The sequence below is a fragment of the Octodon degus genome, unplaced genomic scaffold (assembly GCF_000260255.1).
Source record: "Octodon degus isolate 3935 unplaced genomic scaffold, OctDeg1.0 scaffold00144, whole genome shotgun sequence".
Taxonomy (NCBI): Eukaryota; Metazoa; Chordata; class Mammalia; order Rodentia; family Octodontidae; genus Octodon; species Octodon degus.
The window spans coordinates 5,353,131-5,360,625 of NW_004524720.1; positions in this window are offsets into that span (position 1 = coordinate 5,353,131).

A 7,495-nucleotide genomic window follows, 5' to 3' on the forward strand; every position below is an offset into this window, starting at 1 on the left:
CTGAGCACCCTGTACTAAATACAAAAAAAGAAAGAATGAAAAAAGAAAATAAAAGAAAGAAAGAAAAGGGAATAGTAACTAACATGTTAACTTTCAGATATAAAATAAAAATTTTCTTTTGGCAAATAGAAATGGCAAAACTAAACATAAATTATTATCCTCATAAAGCATTTTTAAGTAACAAAGTTTCAAAGACCAAAACCAAAAGCATTTGAGAAACTTTAGGCTCTCAGGAAAATTAAGTCATATTTGAATTTGTTTACTACATTCATAATGATTTTGTCTATGAATATACGTTAACTGAAAATATTCATGTTTCTTATTTTATAAAAAAAAATTCAGGGCCAACGAGATAGCTCAGCAGACTGAGCACTTGCTTAAGCAAGCACAGGGACTGGGTTTCAATTGTCAGTACCATATGCTGCTCTGCCCCATGCGCAGGCACACTGAGCTGGTGACCGAGTCTGGACGTGGTGGCGCACGCCTGTAATCCCCAGCAGTGGGAAGGCTGAAAACAGGAGGATCACTAAGAGTCTGAGCTGCATGGTGTGACCCTGTACCAAATACATAAGTGAAAATAAATAAATTTAATTTTATTTAATTTAAAAAAATAAAATCTGGACAAACGTGTTTGCTGCATCAGATTGGGTTTGTTCACCAGGTATATTCTGAAAGCTAAATGCCCTATATCAAAGATAGTCTGCATATACTTTAACTATAATGTAAGAAAGATAAACTGAATGGGGAAATTTTACTTTGGTGATTATGAATCACTGGCGATTCTCATTTGGGTGTATGTTAAAGTATCTGAGTAAAACAAAACTCTTTCATGAGTGAAAAGACTGTAACGAGGCTCTGTGGTTGAATCCAGTGAACATATCAGGGTCTTAGTGGTAAAAACCTCAGCAGTGGGCAGGGCAACAGTGACCTAAGAAATACAGCTGTTGATTTCCTCAACAGTACCTTCGAAACACTGAGGACACAAAATTCAAATGCCCTCAGAGAGACATGAAGCAGTGAGCCTGAGGGGTATGCAATTGTGCCTGGCTAGGTCTGCTTACTTTCCTCTGGAGGAGCTGAATTTTGTCCTCAGGTGACCCGTTAGTGACCCCTGCATTCCAACATGTCTCTTGCCTGGAGGCACTTAGGGCATCTCTCCTTAGTTTTTGACTGAGCTTAGAGAATATCAGGAAATGTTTGTCACTTGTGTTTTCGATTATATGAGTCAAAGTTCTCAAAACATGTGACAGCAAGATGAGTCTGAGTCAGCCTGAGCATTGACATATTGCTCACAACTAGCCTTCAATATGAAAATATAATTTTGTGAAATTGTAAACAAAATTTGCGTTGGCATACACATTTTTATGGACATAGACATGAACCTAATTCAGCTCAGTCATGTTTATTTATGATCCAAAAAGGAAATACAGTATGGATGTCACTGGCTTTCTCAAACTAAATAATTTATGCTGTTATTTCAGTGAATGAAATACTACTATACTTTTTGATTGGGCTGTGAAATGGCTGTATTTTAAACGACAAGCCCCTTCTATGACACATTCTCTTGTGTGACCCACAGGACCTCCTTCCTTCTTTTGCAGTTACAGCCCTCTGGAGGGGTGTCTGAGAACAAGGCAGGACCTCACAGGGACACAGGGGCTGCAATGGGGGACACACTGTTCAGAGTCAGGCTAGACATGAGGATATTTCTAGCAGAATGGAATCAGAAGAGGGAAGCAAGGGGAGAAAGGATAATACCGTCCAGAATGCAAGAGACAGAAGGTAGCCCCTGTGCTGTCACTAGTCATTGTCACTTGCAGATAACCACGGAAGTATCAAGACGACAATATGTTACAAACATTTGTGATCACAAGAGGAAAACAAGTGGAGAGCAGTGGAGAATAAAGAGAGGCAGTGGCGTGGAAACTCAGTGAGACTTTAGAACTCTCGATAGAATTACCAAACTTACTCATATACCATGTGATTAGATTAGAGCATGGGTGCCTTATGGTAGGAATAACATTTTAAAAAAATTTTTCTCAATGCTAGAAATATTGTGTTTCCTTCAAGAAAGTCAGAATATAGCAGAGTATACGTACTGCTGAATCTATCATATCTGGTGAAATAATGATTATTCATATAAAATAAAGCTCTCCATATTTTTCCAGGTTCATTCATATGTAAGAGGTCCATGTTTTCCAACATATAGAATATAAATTCATATGATTAAAGTTTCGCTGAGTTACAATTAACCCAGGAAAATTGTGAGCAAGTTACAGTTCCAAGAATAAAAGATAAAATTATTAGAGAACTTTCTATTTAATGTTAATATGGAAATCTTTATGGATATAAACATAGATTGCTACTGGTATTGTAAATAGATACATCTTTTCTGGAATACAATTTGATTGTACAGAGATTTTAGTAAAATATTCATAGACTTCAACAATAATTTATATCTAGGCATATAAATAAGATCACTTAAAGAGAGAATATGAATGAGGAGAGAGGCACATGTGGGGCAGAGTCAGCTCACTGTTAGTGAAGAATGGCCCAGAAAGAGACTCAGAAGCAAAGCGGTGAGTTGGGAGAAAGAGGAGCCAACTGTATTGTAAAAGTTGAATGCAGCGGTGATTTAAAGAAGAAAATATAAATAAAACTGCATGCTTCTTTTTAAAAAAGATAAGGGATAATCTTGTGTAGTCTAAGGGACATGCAAGTTATTAGTAACCTTTGCAAGAGCTAAACAGAAAATGGCTCAGTCATAAGCACATGTGGTAGATTCCACATGTCCCTCCCATGTGTCCCTCCCACATCTCCCTTTGAGAACAAAGGGTATATTACTCTAATTGATCAGAGGGCTCCCCTTTAGGTGACCTGTAGGTTCCAGACCCTCTGGGATTTCCCCAAGGTCACACTGACATTTGCATGAGGGCCTCTAATGCAGTGACTGACTGCTGAGCGTAAACCCCTCTACAGGCAGCTGTGAAGGGCCAGCCCGTCATCACAATCTGCATTCAGATCTGTTGAGGCCTCCGCTGCATGTAAACCCCTCTACAGGCAGCTGTGAAGGGCCAGCCAGTCATCACAATCTGCATTCAGATCTGTTGAGGCCTCTGCTGCACCTGCACTGGAGCTCAGCTCCTCCCTCTGCCTCTCGCCATCCGTGTTGCTTCCAAGGGCCCTCTGCACTACCCATGCTACATGCAAATTTCTGTCAGAGCATCTGCTTCCCATGCAACTCACACTAAAGTAAAAGGCAACTTCTCTCCATAGTAGAAGGAAGAAAATTGAAATAGTGATTGAAGACTACTTTTTCAAGCTTTTGGCAATTGGGCAAAATGAAAGATGGAATGATAATAGAGTTTCCTATTTTTATTAGAAAGACATTTATATTTCATGAGGCAGACATGCTAAGGAACATTTCCTTTTTAAATAAAACACCTAAAAATGCCTGGGAACACACATTTTCTAAACATCATTTTATATATACAAATAAGAAAGTGAAAAACAACACTCAGAGGGGAAAAGCAGTGTAAAACTCAAGACTTCAGAGAAGTAAAGCAGACTTAAAGCCAGCAGTTACCCTGGGGCATCTGGCAGCCCCTCGTGTCTCCTGTAACTTTTGAGCTTAATGGTATCAAAATGGGAAAAGAGAACAAAGCATAGGATTAGTCCAAGAGGCGATCTGGCCACAACCTCCACACAAAGCTGGGGGCCCCAGAAGATTCTCAAATGGAAACTAAAATAAGAGTAATCATGCTAACGCTACCCACAGAGAGACAGTAAGGTAGGGACGTGGGGTATTGGAGGAAGGTGGAGAGGTAACCAGGGTGTGTGTGAAGGGCTTGGAAAAGAATCCTGGGTGGCTGGTGTATGCTTGCTGTTTTCAGACATGTAATGGTATTCACTTTGAAGCCAATATATGTGTGTTTCTTCAGTGATCCTTCATTTCAGCTCAGTCATGTGCATCAAGTGCCACACATAGACAGGTTACTCAGGTCCAGCTCTGAGACACAGGAAGACAGATTGCAGAATAACAGTACAGAATGTTATGCTCCCTTCAGAGGATGCTTTCTGCTGGATAGCGTTTGTGAAACTGAATTGATCGAGCCTGCATCGCCATGACTGATTGTCATTGAGTCCTGAGAGCACTCTTATAATCTAGAAAATGTGGCTTCCCTGGGGTACCCATTGGAAAACTTAGAAATGCAGACTTGGAAAGATCCAGAAGGTGTTGAAACTCTTGCTGTGTCCTGTGATGAACACACTCACCAAGAGATAAAGATCAAAAATCACCTGCAACTCCTACAATCCCCTGTTCTCCCATAGAAACCAATATTAAATTGAGTGAAGCTATTGGCTGAGGAAAAGACAGCAGATAGTCAAAGATATTCTCAGTTACTTGAAAAAGCATATAGGAGCTATATTATTTCCTTCACCAAAAGCTGCCATTACTCTGCCTCCACGAAACCCAAAAGATGGGGCCATTCCTATACAAATATCAAAATCCTCAGTACATGAGGTAATAAAAGTACTCAGGACACAGAACCTAAGAAACGTGTTCAAAAGCCAAGGCCAAAATGATGTCTGCAATCCTGAAGAGCCCTCACTTTGACTTTTGTGATGAAATTGACCTTTCTAAACAGAACAAGGAAGGAAAACCCATTCTTTTGTTCATGGAATTAAACTCATTTATGCCCTTCTTCTGAAAGGCTATTTCATTGGGATTAATACATTTTCCCATTTTGCTATTATTTCTGTGAAAACTGCCAGAAAATACAGTAGAAAGATGATCATAGCATTTGGCTGGCAATAGCTACTGAGCAGGGTTTCACTGTCCTTAGAGTGCATAAAGTTCAGACCATCTCTTCTGTGAGATCACCACTGTTACAGCTTGAGTATTGCATCCTCCCCCCCACCATCACCCTGTGTGTGCCCAAGGGCTCTGTGTAAAAGCCTTGTTTCGCAGGCTGGTACTGTAAGGAGATGTGGGATCTTTAAGATTCTGGCCTATGGGTGGCTTTTTGTTTACTGGGGATATGCCCTCAAAGGGATCTCTGTGACTGTCCCTGCTCTTCTTTTTCTTTGCTTCTAGGCCCTCAAGTGAGCTGTTTTACTTTGCCACATTAGAGGGAAATAGCTCTGGTGAGTATTTTGAGGAGCTGTGGCAGTGCTATGACTGGTTGCCTCACTCTCCAAAGCAAGGGGTGCAACTAGTCATGGGCTGGGACCACTGTCACTGTGAGCCAAAATGAACTTTAATGCTATAAAGTTGATTTTCTCAAATATTTTTCATAGTAATGGAAATGTAAGTGACACTGAATTGAACCTCCTCCAAAAACTGAGCTCTGTGGGTCAGCTCAGCGCCACTGATCTTAGAAGAAGCATTTGTTCTTACCAACCTTGAATCAACTGGCGGCACCCACTCAACTGGGGACTCACAATGATATTTCCCTCAGAGGAGCCAAATGGGCCTTTAGACCCATTAAAGATATTCCTTGAGTCAGCCAGAGAGAAGATGTACAGGAGGCACATGGGGAATGCGAGCCAGCCAGCTGATGAGAGAGATACTTACAGCGCTCCTATGTCATGCTGCGCTAATTTGTGGAGAGATTACTTAGAAAACCAAGCTGCTATGCTACCAGGTTAAAACTGAAGTTTGATGAGACATCCGTGAACTTTCTGAGTTTCCAACCAGTATGTGACACCTCACTGTACCAGCCCACACTCATATTTATCACATATTTGTGGCATGTGGCTCATGCTGTGTGGTTACTATCCAAAGGCACATCTTTATCACTGTTCTACCAGACTCCTTACTGAAAATAAAGTGTTGCAATGTTTCCCACCACATTTTATTGGTGAAAGTGCGACTTTCAATATGGTGCTCTTTGTGTCTACATTTTGAAATTGTTGGAAAAAACTGTACTAATAATACTAACATTAAAAGACAGATAGATGTATATGTGAAGAATTTTATTTTAATGTATTTGGTAGGTCTGAAGGTCTCACTTCGCACCTCAGACTTGTAGGGATCCTCCTGTTTTCCGCTTCCTGGTACCAGCACTATGGGCATGTGCCACCATGGCTAGACTCGGTTGCTGGCTCAGCACACCTGGAGTCAGTATCGGCATGTCATGTGGTACCTAGGATCAAACCCTGGTCCCTATGCTTGCCAGAGCAGGCGCTTAGTCCACTGAGCTATACATGAAGTCTTGCTGGCCCGATTCGTGAAGAATTTATTCTATACCTTAAAAAAAAAAAAAAAAACTAATTCAATGAAACTGTTAAATCTATTTAATTGGGAAAATTTAAACGCAAAATGTTTTCCATTTCCCTAAATCACATTGTTATTTGAAATAAGTACAATTATACTTTTCTTTTAAGATATCCAAATATATATTCTTACTATCTAGAGATTATAATCTACAATAGGCTTATTTATATAAGCTAACTTCTTTAAAATGATGAAAGTATAATCTTAAAAATGGCCAAATATAGTTTGATAACAAGTAAAGTTATGAAAATTTGTTTTTCAACTAGATGAACTTTTAGAATTTTGGTAATATTTTGATTTATTATTGGGGATATGCTGACTTCTTTAATAGGTAGACGTCTACCACCTTAAGACTTGCTTGGTTACCAACGAAAACAATAGAATAAGATAATAGATTAACCTCTATTCCTTTTACTATATCTTAAATCTGAATGTGAATGAGAGAACAAAGAGCCCAATAGTAAATTATGAACACAGACACAAAATAATAAAAAATATACAGAAAAAAAGTTTCATAATTATTATTTTGTTAAAGTTACACTTAAATAGAAACAGCATGGAAGTGAATAGATCCATTTTGATATGACAAAGTTTTGTGACAGAGAAAACATGATTTTCTGTCTTGTGCTGTGACATCCTGTAACTCAGTGATTTCCCAAATTTTTTAATCAAGGAAATTATGGGGCCACAGAGCAAAGTGATCAACGATGTATAATGTGCCTAAAGAGAGTCACACAAAGAGAAAAAATTCTCTCAGGCTTTCACAGAGAGCAAATTGGTCAAGCAATTGCCGTGACTCATCCACATGGCTGACACTGACAAAAGACCCACAAGGTGCTGTACATGGTTCCAGTGTAAATTGTGAGGGGATTTGACTGACCTTGTCACATAATGCAAAAATTACATTTTGAGTTACATAGCTCCTGCTTTAACTTGGCCTTAACCATCCAGCAGAAAAGTGCAACCATGAGGTGTAAAAGTAAAGCTATACTAATATGCTGAGCTGTAAAAGGCTGACGTCAACAACTTCAGACAATTGTCAGTTGTGCCGTCAACCCACTACTATTGTGGACTATTGGACTATATTGGGTTATTTTGTTGAATTCAAGTACCTATACTCTTTGGACTGGCATCAAGTATGAAAAGGTCTTTTAAAGACTTCTCCAAATACAGCTTCACTTACAGCTGTGGAACACCTATCTCTGACAAAACAAG